The sequence below is a fragment of the Apodemus sylvaticus genome, chromosome 2, assembly GCF_947179515.1.
Source record: "Apodemus sylvaticus chromosome 2, mApoSyl1.1, whole genome shotgun sequence".
In the NCBI taxonomy this organism is placed as follows: domain Eukaryota; kingdom Metazoa; phylum Chordata; class Mammalia; order Rodentia; family Muridae; genus Apodemus; species Apodemus sylvaticus.
This window is the reverse complement of record NC_067473.1, coordinates 175290098-175305525: the sequence shown is the minus strand read 5'-3', so window position 1 is coordinate 175305525 and position 15428 is coordinate 175290098. Positions and strand designations below refer to the sequence as shown.

At 44.9% G+C, this 15428-nt stretch overlaps 1 protein-coding gene across 2 annotated transcripts in view; it reads left to right on the top strand.

Moving 5' to 3' along the window:
• The window catches only part of Eps8 (epidermal growth factor receptor pathway substrate 8), a 169930-nt gene that overhangs the window by 30448 nt on the left and 124054 nt on the right, over positions 1-15428 (top strand). The gene's annotated exons all lie outside the window — the stretch shown is intronic.

Genomic DNA, 15428 nt, shown 5'->3' with positions numbered 1-15428 from the left:
CTAAGACAGTTAGCCCGGCCACATCCAGGCGGGAGGACTCGCTGCTCACCCTCCATTCAGGCAAGGGCTTGTGACAGCTGGCAGCAAGGAGGAAGTCATTCACTGGGATTTAAGATGGAAACTTTCTTACCTAGAGCTTCACTGTGGGGATGCCCAGCCAGGACAGGAGATGAGGATGCTGAGGTGACAGCCATGGGTGATTTCCATCTCCCAGCAAGAACTTCTTGCAGTTGAGGTCTCACCTCTGGTGAAACAGACAAGCTGTGCCAGCTGAGGATCGTCTGAATCCTGAGGAACAGAGAGCTAATAAATAACCATTCTTCCAAACTTGTAGGAACTGGGGAGTTTTTGATTCAGTCATAAATCAGTGACGCACATGTCAAACAAATTTGCTGAAAGTATAATCTAAGTCAGCTAGCACCAGGGCGACTGTGATGGTGATTTACTCGGTTAGCGTGATGGCAACAGATCTCCCTACCATCAAGAAAACATTTCTCTTCACTGCCATTAAGAAGTAAAATAAAGGGGATTGCCACTTTGAATGGAAGTCTTCTGCACTTATATGTCAGCATTTAATTATTTGTCATATAAAATTATCCATCCTGTGTGTGTGCACTTGTGTGTCTGTGTGAGCACACTTGGTGCATACACATGTGGAAGGTAGACACTGGATATCTTTCTTATTGCTTTCCATCTTAATTTTTAAAATTTAATTTTTATTTTTCAAGTACCTTTTATTAATTCTTTTAGAATGTCAAAGTACTTTTTTCCTTATCTAAATTATCATTTTTGCAATTTTTAAAAAATAATATATAATCATGTATTTTCCCTTGGGCCCCTCCCATATTCCCCCCTCCTTCTCAAACTCATGGCAGCTTTTTCTGGAATTATTACTAGTCATAAGTATATTATTGGGATCTGCTGAGTATGTTTAGTGTTACTTGTATGCACGTGGTTTTAGGGCTGACTGATTCATTCCTGTCCTTATGTTTGTGCTTGTGTGTGTAGCCCACACGTGTGTGTGTAGGTACGTGGACACCAGGGACACCAGAAGAAGATGTCAGGTCCCCTGGAGCTGGAGTCATGGGTAGATGTGAGCTGCCTGATGCGGGTGCTGGGAACCAAGCTTAGGTCCCCTGTGAGAGCAGGGAGTCCTCTTACCCACTCTGCCATCTCTCAGCCCAGGACAAACCCTGTTTTTCAGGTCCTGTTATGTGATTGCATAAAGTTCATGATTAAGCAGGACTTTTGAGTTTTGTCTGCCGATAAGAACCACAGATCTCTGATAACAGGAGAAGGCACCACTTTGTCTAATTTGGATTTCATACTGGCAAATTTACTTAGACTTTTTTTTTAATCCCCAATTCTATTTAAAGTTCTTGCTATAATATATAATTTAAGACAAATAAGGAGGAAAATTCCTATGCATGTTTCTTGTGTATAGCCCTTTGATGGCTTTTCCGGGCTCACAATTTTTAATTCTCTTATGAGGTCTATGGCTTCCCTTTTAGCTGCTCTTGATCGAATATTTAGGAATCTTTCTTGCTTTCTTTCTGTCTTTCTTTCTTTCCTTTTTCTTCCTTCCTCCCTTTCTTTCTTTAAAGATTTATTTATTCTATGTATATGAGTAAGTTGTAGCTGTCTCCAGACACACCAGAAGAAGCCATCAGATCCCATTATAGATGGTTGTGAGCCACCATGTAGTTGGTGGGAATTGAACTCAGGACTTCTGGAAGAGCAGCCAGTGTTCGTAACCATTTAGCCATCTCTCCAGCCCGGGAATATTTCTTCCAAGTGACTTTTATCACAGGAAAAAAAAATCTCAGGAGAGAGTGGACAGAGCAGTTAACAGTTTCATAGAACAAATCAGTGAAGCACTCTGGCTAAAGTAGTGCTCTCTCATTATCCAGAAAAGTGTGGCCAAAGAATGGGGAATCCCAGTATAAATGAGCCCCGGCCAGTAGAAGGTTAGAAGGGGCATAGAAAGATGGTGACTTCTCAGCCCTGGGAGGACAAGCTGAACAGCAGTGGATATGCTTCATCTTCATCGGGAATCCATCTCTCAGGGTCCTCTGAGACTGCTTCAGTTTGCATTTCCTTCGAAGTCACTGAAATCCATGAAGGTCAAGTAAGTTCTCTAAAATGGTGTGGTGCTTGCTTGTAGTTAGCATGTATGTCCTTTAGGTCATCTCCGGTTACTTATCATACCTAACAGTATGAATGCTGTGTAAGCAGCTGGTAGACTGCCTTGTAGGAGGAATAAGGACCAGAAACATTAGTCAGGATGTTGTTTGAAACAATGTACTTTCCAACGTTGTTTGGATCCATGGGGGCGGCTGCATCTGAGAAATGGAGCAACAGGCAGGGAGGGATCATGGGAGAAGGAAGACCTGACTGCTGCCCAGCAGTGAAGGAGAGAAGTGGAGCAAGACTATTACACTGGGAACGGACTGTGGCTTTGGGTAGGAGGAGAGACTTGTTTAAGTACTTTTGGAGCAGAGAATTCAAGAGAAGGCGGCACCACGGCTGTTCAGGTGCCTTCGAGATAACAAGTTTTAAATGTCAACAAGGAAGGCCTGATTTCCTAAAAACTAGAAAGCATTGTATTGGCTGAAAGTCCCGGAGGGTCCCCTGTGAGGGCCTCCCTCCCACACACCCCTGTGGGCTGTAATTGGCTGCAGGTTTTCCCCTGGCAGCTAGCCACTGGGACCCGGCTGAGCTGACTTCCACTTGGCGTTAGGGTGTACTTACATTGGCCAGTGGACTGTTTTGGGAACCAGCCAGTGATGATGGAAGGGAAAGCAGCCCCAAGGGCCTGTGGTGTCGGAGGGGGCAGCATCTCTTAGTACTTATAGAGCTTGGCCATCTTGGAACTCTGATTCAACACTGAAAATGGAAAACACTGATACTGTTGAAGCTTGTTTGATGACTCTTTTCCTTCTTTCTTTCCTTCCTTCCTTCCTTCCTTCCTTCCTTCCTTCCTTCCTTCCTTCCTTCCTCCCTCCCTCCCTCCCTCCCTCCCTCCCTCCCTCCCTCCCTTCCTTCCTTCCTTCCTTCTTCTCTTCTTCCCTCCCTTCCCTCTTTCCTTCTTCCTCATCCTTTCTTTCTCCCTCCCTTTATTTATTTTAAAACAAGTTATTAGGTAGCATGGGCTGCTCTCAAACCTACTGTATAGCTGAGGATAGCTTTGAATTCCCAGCCTTCCTGTCTCTCCCTCCCAGGTGTTGACATTTTAGGCATATGCAGTGACTATATCATGGCTGGCCAACTTCTTCCATTTGAAGAATATTTCTTTTTATTTTATGTTTGTGAGTATTTGTCTGTATATCTGAGTGTGCAGCACATGCATACAATGACTGTGGGGGCCAGCAGAGGGCATAGAATCCCCTGGAATTGGAGTTAGAGATGGTTGTGAGTTGTCGTATGGGTGGTGGGAACTGAACCTGGGTCCTCTGGAAGAGCAGACAAGTGCTTTTAATGGCTGAGTCATCTCTTTAGCCCTATCTATCTAATCTAATCTATCTCTCTATCTCTATATCCATCCATTTATCATCTATTTATGTATCATCTGTCTGTCTGTCTGTTTGTCTGGCATTGTGTGGTGTTGTGTGTGTTCAGATAGTGTGGTGTGCATGTGGAGAACAGAGGACAACCCTGTAGGGTGGCTTCTCTTCTCAAGTCTTCATATGACGAGACTCCAGTCTTCGGGCTTGTTCAGCAAGCACTTCTACCCAACGAGCTATCTCACTAGTTCTTTTCTAGCTAAGTCTTGTAGTTGGCTTGCTTGGGATACATGGAGTAGGTGTTCAGGGAGAGACGTAATTGCAAGTTGTGGGGAAAGTCATTGGTTGTTTTCATTGGTGCTAACAGGTGTGATCACTATGGTTTTCTGGCATTTCCTAAAGGTGAGTGCTGCTTCTAATTCCTCGATGACTAGTTAGCCAGGCTAGACTTTGCTCAGATCAGCTACTGAGCAGACTGTTATTTTGTGACTTGCTGTCCTTGAGCCCCTGTCTGGGGTATGAGGCTGTAGGGTGGGAGGGTTCAGGATTTCTGTTCTTGTTTTTCACTCTGCTACCAAGTTTAGAGTCCTGTCAACTCCACCTTGCCCTTCATCTGCCCCCTGTTTGGGCTTGGGAGTTTATAGAATATAATTCGTTGAAACCCTGTTTCCCCAAATAGGACAAGTGTTTTAATTGAAGTCAGGCTAACACCTAGGGTGACAGAATCTTCCCCCTATACCCTGTTGGCACACAGAGAGAACTCACACAGCCAAAGAATGGTGTGAAACTGTGTCCCCAAAGCATGTCCATTGGGATAAGGCAGATGCCCTGTTGGATGCCCAGTGAGGCAGCTCCCTTGCCAAGTTCTGTTGTTCTGTTTGGTCCCAGGCCAGATGGCATCTTAGCGGGTGGACCATCAACCCAGGCCTTTCTTCAGCCTCCCCAGGTCTAGGGTAAAATGCCCAGCTGTCTCTTCCCTTGTATGAGTGAGCCTGTGCAAACACTAATTGCCCTTACTGTTACTTAATATTTACATAGCTTTGTTTACATTTGTAACTGTAGTTCCTAGGATAGGGGTGTATTTGGATTATAAAGGCATTGAGTTGCTTGGTTAAAGTAGGTAGAACCCATTTACCAGCAATTCGGCAAGATGTAAGGGCTTCCTGAATGGGCACAGAGGAATTGGGCAGATCTAAACCAGCAGACTGCCATTGTTAGACACACCCTTACTGAGCCTGTACAGATCAAATAGTCTCAGGACCTGTTATCATGATAGCCACGAGACAGGAACACACAAAAGGCTCTCCCTTGAGTATAAAAGTATCCCCCAAATCTCATAATTCCTGGACTTTTGTGCTTGGGTTATATTATTATTACATTGAATTATAATAACAGTATCTATACCTGGTATACCTATTGACTTCTGGTCTCCTTGTAGTCAGAGACACATGAAAAAGCCATCAAGGAAAAATCTCCCCCCCCTCAAAGGAACCAAGATTATTATACGGGATTCCTTCGCATCCCCAAACGGCAGCTTGGGTTTCTGTGATTTGGTATAAGTAACATAAGCAAGACTCAGTGCTCTCAGTAAATGGTGGAATACCCTGCACATACCCCTTCTCCCGTCCTGCAGTCCAAGTGACACAGCCTCTGTTGCTGGCACCCTTAGGAAGGTCTTGGCTCTTGCCCTCCCTTCCTGTGGAGCCTTATGAAGAAAGGAGATCCAGATGCTAAAGTATTTAAAGCCATTAGGTGCCCAAACAAAACAAAACAAAAAACAAAAAACAAAAGTGGAAGAGAGGACCGGACATGAAGGTTTAGATACATGCTATAATTAACGAATTACCTTTCCTTCTGTCATTACTAACATCACCACCGCTAAGTTCATGACCGCTTGGGTCGTCACACTTCTCGTGCCCATGCCTGTCGGCTCCTGACTGTGAGTAGGGGATCACACTTAGCTGCCATGCAGGGCTTTCTTTTCCTTAGATAACCTGAGACCTCAGAAATGCTCCTGGCTCCATTGCTGAACATTGCTTTTCTTTTACTACTGGGAGTATTTGGTTCTTATTCAAAGATGAGGTTATGGGTCCCACCCAGCCTGGGGGGGAATTTTAAATGCCCAATTAAGAGCTTCTATTTAAAATAAACAATTATGAGTATGCTTGTTTTTTTTTTATTGTGTGTTGATCTGTGTACCACATACATGTGCGTGCAGTCTCTGAAGAGGCCAGAACAGGGTATGTAACTTCCTGGGCCTGGAGTTGTAAGCTGCCACACAGGTGGGTGCTGGGAACTGAATCTGGGTCTTCTGCACAAGCAGCCAGCTCTGTTCCCAATTACTCTTAATTACATCAGGCTCTTAACTACTGAGCCATCTCACCCCAGGAGCTTCTGTCTAGACAGTTACAGTGGCTCTTGCTGATAGGTTTTTAGCCTTGTGTCTTGATCTGGTTCCTGGGTCTCTGTCTTGATTTGATGGAATTCTGAACTGTATGGTAGACCCAGGCAGTTCAAGAATTCTCCCTGTTGACTCTTGGCTTTAGAAACCTTCCTAGACTCCCTTAGTTCCTGTTGATATCCTAAGCGTTCCTACCCCAGCCTCCTTCCACACTGGACACTTCAGATGCAATCCCTTGAGTCTCAGTTTCACCAACAGCCATCTAGTTAGGTAGCATCTCCATAATGTCTGAATTGTGGGATTTTTATGGAATAATACTGAGGAGGGGAGAGGGAAAGGACAGGGACGAAGCATAGGAGAGATTGGCAGTGTGAGGCTAATCTTCATTGACAACTTGATGGGATGTACAGTCACCATGGAAACACCCCTGGCTAAGCCTATGGAGGTGTTTTCAGAATTTTACCCGAACAGAGCAGATCTCTTGGTCTAGGCTGGGGTCCTAGACTGAATAAAGGGGAGTCAAGCTGAGTACCAGCGTTCGTCTCTCTTTGCTTCCTGGCTGTGGGTGCAGGGTGACAGCTGGGTACAGCTGCCTCCTGCTCCTCCTGCCTTGACTTCCAGCAGTGGTGGACTGTGTCACTTTAAACTGTAAGCTGGAAGGAAATCTTTACATCCTAAGTTGCAAAGCATTTGTACACACACACACACACACAAGACACAGACACAAATATAAAAAGTGGCTGCATTCATGAGACATGTTGTCGCACTTGAACTGTGGCTCTGTAACTAGTATCTGAAGATGTGTCTGCATTTAGCCACTGTGGGTGCGCATTTGCTGCATGAGAATGCGGAAGGAGCCTGCATTAATGGGTTTGACCAGAAGGACATGAGCGTTTAAGGACTGGACTGCTTGTCAATGCAAGGCACACATTGCTATAGCCCCGCATACCTCGGGCTGAATGAACGAATACACATTGGAGTGTGGCGGTGGGCATGTGAATGCTGGAGTCAGGCTCGCTCCTTGTCGTTTGAGGATTGACTGTGACCACGAAATCTTTTCTCCTCTTCCTGTCTGTTCTTGGAGTGAGCACTCTTATTTAAAAATGCAGGGCTTAGAGTGGGAGGAGGGTGCAGGGATGGTGGTTCTCAGAGAGGAAACCTTGAAGGGGGATACCATTTGAAATGTAAATAAAATAACCAATAAAAAGTTTTTTTAAATGCAGGTCTTTTTAAGATATAAGCACTCATAAAGCCCAGGGTCTGAATTGGTGGCTATGACCTGACATATGCCTCTATAAATTGCTCAAGTGGATAGCTGATGTGTTGACACATGGATGCTGGAAGTCTGCTTCTACTCAATGCCACTTGAATAGATGTTGTGGTTATAAGTACCCTGTTCTTTAAGTACACGTGATGAAATACATCCATGGGTTCGAGTCTTGAAGACAAGGGGTTAATCGCTGCTGGAGCTTCTTCAATGCAGAACTCAGGGGGACTTTGTAGGTGGCAGACTCACCTCTGCCTGTGCTTGAATCTCTGTGCTGTAGCCGGGCCCATCTGATATATATATATATATATATATATATATATATATATATATATATATATATATACATACACTTATTCGTTATTCATTAATTAATTTGAGACAGTGTCTTATGTAGCCCAAGCTGGTCTCACACTAGCTGGACTTGAACTTGTGATCTGGTCACCTCCACTTTCCCAAATGCTGGGATTACAGGCATTGACCACCATATCCAGCCAACTGGGTCTGTTTTAGGCCATAAAAAATGTTTACTTTCCAAATGTTGACATTATAGGAAAGTGAAAGGTACTTATTACATGACCCGTGATCAAGTCAAGGGGGAGAGTTTTATCTCCATGGACATAGGTGAAGTCATTTCACTTTTAAGTTTATAGTCATCAACTCTTTGAACTTCTTATGGAGTCATATTCTACCAGATGATAGTGAGAATTGTTTCATATGAAATAGAAGTTGTTTTGAGGTGAGTGTGTGTGTGTGTGCATGTGTATGTGTGTATGTGTATGTATGTGTATATGTGCATGTATGTGTGTATATGCGTGTGTGTGCATGTGTATGTGTGTATGTGTGTATATGTGTGTGTGCATGTGTATGTGTGTATGTGCATGTATGTGTGTGTATATGTGTGTATGTGCATGTGTATGTATGTATGTGTGTGTATATGTGTGTGTGCATGTGTGTATGTGCATGTATGTGTGTATGTGTGTATATGTGTGTGTGCATGTGTATGTGTGTATGTGCATGTATGTGTGTGTATATGTGTGTGTGCATGTGTATGTGTGTATGTGCATGTATGTGTGTATGTGTGTGTATATGTGTGTGTGCATGTGTATGTGTGTATGTGCATGTATGTGTGTGTATATGTGTGTGTGCATGTGTATGTGTGTATGTGCATGTATGTGTGTATGTGTGTGTATATGTGTGTGTGCATGTGTATGTGTGTATGTGCATGTATGTGTGTATATGTGCATGTATGTGTGTGTATGTGTGTGTGTGTGTGTGTGCATGTGCATATATACATACATGCTTGCCATGAGACAGAGTGTAAAGCCAGGCTGGCTCATCGAGAACAATGCTTCTGCCAGGTATGAACTAACACTGGAGTTAGAATCAGAGCAGTGCCCTGGCACTCACACATGGTGGCAGGTGGGTACTCAACAGGAAGGGAGGCCGTTGTCAGTGATGGCTCTTTGGCATCTTCTAGTCTTCATCCCAGCACCCAGCAGGTTGGAGGCAGGTGTCGCCCAGCAGGGAGAATCAGAAGGTGGTTATTATCTGAAACCTTGGACCTAAGGGGGAAAAGACACAAGGCTTGAAGTTTCTGAAACACAAATACTCAATGGTAGGAGATTCCCATTTCCTAGAGGAACAGTACAGTCTGCCTGACATTTTCCAAGCACAGCTGACCCCTATACGCTGTCAGAAGGCAAGAAATAAAGGAGACTATAGTGATTCACCATCTCCATGTGTAACGATGACCACCTCAGAATTCGGTGTCCATTCTGATAATGAGCAGCGTGTGGTACCCTGGCTGCCTTGGTCAGGTTGGTCTTTCTCCTGCCATTATCATTATGCTGTCGTCAAATATTTACTGAGTCCTTGCTGTGAACTCATCTCAGTTCCAGGAAGCACAGAAAAGATAAATAAGTGAAAGATGTGGTTTCTTTTAGGGAAGTTGTTTTGTGTAAAGACTTAACTTAGCACTAGGGAAGTTAAGTGATTTATTCTTTCAGTGCATGTGCAACTGCATATGGACCGGTGAGTGCCGGATTGCTGGGCTCTGTATTTCAGAAATAGAGTTGGATGTGTGCTTTCTGCTCTTTGTTATCATCAGGAGTGGTGATGGCAAATCAATTGGCTTTTATTTATTTTTTCATTGCTTTGACCAAAATATATGAGAAATAACTTAAATCAAGAAGGGTTTATGCTTTTTGAATGGTTCAAGACCCATTGTGGGCTTGGGCTTGGGGTGACAGCAGGAGGTGGAGGTGTCTGGTCACATATAATTGGGAAGCAGAGAGCAGACAGGACGTGGAGCCGGGATATAAGACATCAAGATCCACCACCAGGGACCCACTTTCTCTGATGAGGCTCTACCTCCTAAAAGTTCTACAACTTTCTCAAACAGCACCACCAGCTAAGGACTATGTGATTGAACATTGGAGACCACTGGGGATGTTTCACAGTCAAAACACAATAAGCAGATGAGAATTTTGATGGCTTATGATACATGGCCTGTCAATGAAATACCACAGGCGGAAATGATAATAGTAACATACTGTGTTGAAATAACGGGACACTGTCAGAACCTAAAATAAAAAGATGTAGGTCTAAAAAAATATCTCATTTGTAAGGACAACTCCATGCAGATTTACAGATTCAGTTGTGTATGTGTGGGGTGTGGGGTTGGGTGGATGTACGATTATATGTGCATGTGTGGAGGCTTGAAGTTAATATAGGATTTCTTCTTCAATGGGTTACCATCTTATCTTTTGAGATGGAAGCTCTCACTGAACCTGGTGGTTACCACTTGGCTAGACTGGCTGCCTAGGAGCTCCTGGCATCCCCCTGTCTCTGCCTTTCGTCCATGGATACAGGTGGGTATATCACACCTTACCACCTTACATGGGCGGAGAGATCAAACTTTGATCCTCATGCTGTCATGAAAATCTTTGCCTCTGGAGCCATCTCTCCAACTTGAATGATGCCCTTTCCAGTGCTTATTTCTTACGTTGCTTGTCAGTGGTAGCCTTGAGTATAATCACAGACAGACATACAATCTATACATTCCATAAACCATGGGAGCCCTTGCAAGTCATCTCTTCCAAAGGAGCACTGATGCAGATCTGGGAGTGGTATGTGAACGTTACCTTCTCTTTCTGGGATAGGCTAGCATTCCTTCAGCACTTGCTCTCTCAGGAGCTCCACAGGACCCTCACAGGAATATGCAGTACTGATGTTCTGCGTGACAGAAGCAAGACCATCTTGCAGTTTTTGATAGCAGGTGTCAGTGTTGCCATTCCATCATAAAAACTGGGAAGTCAGATTTTTTACCCCCTCCTCCATCACTGGGTATTTATACTTCCTCAAGAAGAAAGTTTGGAAGAAAAGAAAAATGGAGTCTGTCGTGTGTCGTATCTTTACATGTGATGAACATGTTGGGCGATAGAGTCACGTATCTGATGTTTTAAACCAGTTGGAGGCATTTTTTTTTAATCAAATGGAGATAATATCAATAACTTGCCTATTTGCTTATTCTTCTTGCCTACAATGTTCAGTTCCATAAGCAAAAAATACCAAGGGAGCTGTGGGTTTTCCTCCCTGGAGATCTCTGTAAAGAGGTGTTTAAGCACTTAGCTGCCTGAAATAATTGTATGGTGTTTTGTGTGTCTCACTTAAACAACACAAGGCAAGATGTATGGAAACTTAGAAAGTGGGTATGGTGGAAGAGAGGTCTTTCTGCTCCAAGCTTCTCCACTTCACCACTGGGTACATTACTTTGATAATAGAAAATAAAAGAACCGCTTAGAATGGGTGAACATTAGACTGACTACAGCTTACATAATGTCTCAGTTTCTTTTTGTGTGGCACTTTGCAGTTTTCAAGACATTGTGTACTGTGATGCCACAGTGGGCTTGTGACAGTGACCTGGTCAAGAGGGACTCCCAGGGTGAGAGGCCATGAGTCTTGATGTTAACTGTGGGTTATGCAGTGATGGAATCGGGAACAGGCCTCTTAACAGCAACTTCCGCGCCATCCTGGGTGTGAATGATGTGCTACAGCCTTTCCTGAAATATGATTATTTGTCCTGCGCAGCGTGAAATTCAGGCCCCTGAAGACTCTGGTTGCCAGATGATACCTCTCTTCCACTGATTTTTTTTTTTATTATTATAAATCTACTGACTCCTGGGGAAGAGAATATTTGGGAAGCTCTCCCCTGATTATCATTCCCCCCACCTCTCTCCCCATCTCCCTTTTCCCCTCCCTGTCGTTCTTTATATTTTTAAATTTTGTTAATGATCATTCAGTTTCCCAGTGCCATCTGTGTGACCCTGGATTGCAGTGGTCTGCTGGAGCCTGGCGGGGTCACCAGTGTGTACAACTGAAGGCAGTGAGTCCTCTCCTTGGATATATGTGCAGGAACTAACTCACAAGTGAGGTGAGGTTCTCTGAGGTCTTCCTCCATCCTTGCAGTCTTCTGCAGTTGCAGTGGGTTTGTGAGAACAGAGGCTTGCTCAGAACATGGCCCCTTTGCAACGCTTCTCCATGCCTTTTGGCTCTTTCCTTCTTTCTAGCCCTCTACTGTAGTGTTCTCTGAGCCTTAGCAGGGATGGTGTCAACGTTGTCGTCGTTGGTCGTGGTCATCGTCGTCATCTTAGTTACTTTTCTGTTGCTGTGATAAAACACTATAACCAAGGCAACTTACAATAGAAAGCATTTAATTTGGGACTTGCAGTTTCCAGAGGTTAGACTTCATGACCATCATGGCTGGGAACATGGCAGTGAGCAAGCAGTCATGGTGCTCTTGCAGGAACTGAGAACTCATGTTTTGAGACACAACCATGAGGCAGGGATGGGGAAAGGTGCTAGTCTTTTGAAACCTCAAAGCCTGCCCCCATTGTTGTGAACCTCCTCCAACAAGGCTATGTCTCCTCCAACAAGCGCACACACCTCCTCCAACAAGGCCACACCTCCTCCAACAAGGCCACACTTCCTCCAACATGGCCACACCTCCTCCAACATGGCCACACTTCCTTCAACAAGACCACACCTCCTCCAACAAGACCACACCTCCTCCAAGGCCACACCTCCTCCAACATGGCCACACCTCCAACAAGACCACACCCAAAGAGGCCACACCTCCCTAACAGAGCCGTACCTCCCCCAACAAGGCAACATCTCCAACAAAAGCCATGCTTCCTCTGACAATGCTCCACCTCTTCCAACAAGGTTTCCTTTCTTCCAAAAGGCCTCCTCTCCTTAACAAGGCCATACCTTCTAATCCTTCCCAAATGGTTTTAAGTGACCTGGAGACCCATCATCAAACAGCCTACAGGATGCTTTTTCATTCAGTCTTGTTTAGGGCTGAGCGCCCACCTACTGCTCGTTCCCTGTGCAGCCACTGCGTTTCCCACCCTTCAGCTCCTCCCATTCATGATGGCTGAGCACAGCCTTCATTAGTCCGGAGCCAGCTGCAGTGTTCATGGAGAGCCACTCTCTTAACTAACATAGTGTTGTTCACATACAAGGGAGTTTTCAGCACAGTTCCTCACAAAGATAATTTAGCCTACAACACTTCTAAATTGGTACCTTTCAAATTAACCAGCTACTGATTTAAACAAAAATGTGTTTTAATGTTTAAAAATGATCAGAGTGAGCTTGTTCGTCAGTAAGTACTTTTACATAACCACACCAACTACGTTCATTATCCACTTCAATTCGGTATCAGTAAATTGGTCTGTGTACTTCAGAGAACCAGATAAAACTGCTTCATTAGCCAAGCTCTTACATTAGAACAGAGAAGATTCAGAGTTAACAGGATCAAATGTGTTTGGCAATTGAAAATCTCTATGAAGAAAAAGCTACCGTGTGATAGAAGGTTACCGGAGTAGGTGGAAGGTTACCAGAGGAGGCATCCCTTGTGGAGGTTAGCTCAGACGGTTTGATTTCAGAAGCTACATTCTTTGTTTCTCACTCTGACCAGTGCAGGCAGTGCTGAAGAAAACAGCCCTGTTAACCCAGCTGTTTGAGGACTTGGAGGGGACTTGGGGGAAGCTGTTTCCGAACAGCGTCCACTGTTACCCTGACCGCCTTGATACAGGAGCTCCTGAGAGCAGATGGATGTGACCCACCCCAGGTCCATCTCGCCTGAGTCTGAGAGGCCAGATTATCCTGGACCTGGACTGCAGGCTCCAGAGTATCCTAGTTTCATTTCTATTGCTGTGATAGGATGCCCTGACAAAAATCACCCTAAGGGAGAAACATTGGTGGTGGATTTGACTGACAATTTCTGGTCCTGCTCCACCCATCACTCCAGGGCAGGGAGTCTCAGGTGTACTGGGATCCAGTCACATTCCCATCTGAAAGGAACAGCAGAGAGAAGCAAAGGCATGCATTCTCAGTACTCAGCCTACATTTGTTTACTGGTACACAGACCGGAGCCCAGGGAATGGTGACGCCCACAGTAGGCTTGTTCTCACTTCAAGTCTGCTAATGAAAAGAGCTTCCCAACCTATCCGAGCATTCCCTCACTGAGAATCTCTGGATAATTCTAGGGTGGTTCAGGTTGGCAATCAGAACTAATCACTCTGGGCGAGATAACTTGTTTTGCCCAAGAATAGGGCACTCTAGAAAGCGGGGTGGGGGTGGGGATAACTTAATTACTTAAACATTGCCATCTGGAAGGTTTTTATTATTATTATTGTTTTGAGACAGGGTCTTCCTGTGTCCGTAGGTAGTGATATGAAGTAGCTTTCCAGATGCTAAGTTAGACTTTGCAGATCAGATCACAAGGCCTGCCTAGAAAGACAGGGTGCCCTCTACAGCAATAACAACAACAAATCCCTACACACAGCTGCCGGGGACTGTTTAATTCTGTGACTGATGCTTTGAGAAGAAAATAAAAATAAAAACCACCGCCAACAAAATGTTATTAGATGTGTCACCAAATGAGATCCCTGGTTAAGGAACTGGTATTGACTGGCTTACCTCTGAAAGACCTTTGCTAGCCTCATTGTCTGGTGGATAATTTTTCCTGATAGAAATATCAGCAGGCTCTGCAGTTCCATCACTCATGGCCACGGTGGCTTTGCGAGGTGGTATAACATGAGCACATTGCCTGTCATCACTGTGGTGTGGGGTAGCAGGGTTAGCCGGTTTTATTTGTCATAGCCGTTCATTTGTTGTTCTAAAACCATATTCTTCCGTTGATCCCTCTCTTCCTCCCTTCTCTTCCTTTCTCTTCCTTCCTCCTCCCCTCCTCCACTGCCTCTCCCCTTCTCCTATTCCCTCCTTCTCTCTCCTCCCCCCTTCCCATCTCTTCCTTCTCTTTTTGTCCCCCACACCACCAGAGGTGGTTTACTTTTATCTTTTATTCTCATGGATCCAAGGTTGGCCTTGAACTCTCTGTGTAACCCAGAACCCCGGCTATTCCGGCCTCAGCCGCCCTTGTGCTGGGATTATTGGTAGACAGTGCCACACTTGGCAGCTAAAATTGAGTCCAACAGCAGATGATGTTTCTCTTCAAGGCTGGAGAAACATCCTTAGTACTCAGCCTACATTTGTTTACTGGTACACAGACTGGAGCCCAGGGAATGGTGACGCCCACAGTAAGCGTGTTCTCACTTCAAGTCTACTAATGAAACGAGCTTCCCCCTCATCCACTGACCAACCAACCTATCCGAGCATTCCCTCACTGAGAATCTCTGTCTGGATGATTCCCTGAGCCCTTTATCATGACTGTTGCAATCTTGTTCGTGTGTAAGGGTTTGAAGGTGACTAAATGGAGCCCTGTATTTTGTTAGCAGTCAAGTCACAAAGTCCAGGCTCTGAGTGGCCTGCAGTGTCTAACACAGAGTGTGCCCCATTTGGCTCTCTGTCCTCCGTGTAACTCAGCCTCAGCCCTCTGTGGTGAGGATGGGCATTTCCAGGCTTGAGGTTCCGCACTGGCGTGAGATGGCCAACCCTGAGGTCTTTTGCGGTGTCTTCTGTGATGTCTGCACATTTGCACGGGTGAGCTTCCCTCTTCCAGGCTGTTCTCAGACGAGGCCTGGAGCATATTGAATGATGAACACCCTGTGGTGAGCAGTGAGGTGTTTTAAAGGTGTGTGCTTAGAGCCAGCTGAGGCAGTTATCATTTCTTCTGTATGTACTATTAAAAATAGTGAATGGCTCAGGTGTTCATTTAGTCCACAAATGAGTCTGTGTGTGTCTGTGTGTGTCTCTGTGTGTGTATGTGTGTGTGTGTGTGTGTATGTGTGTG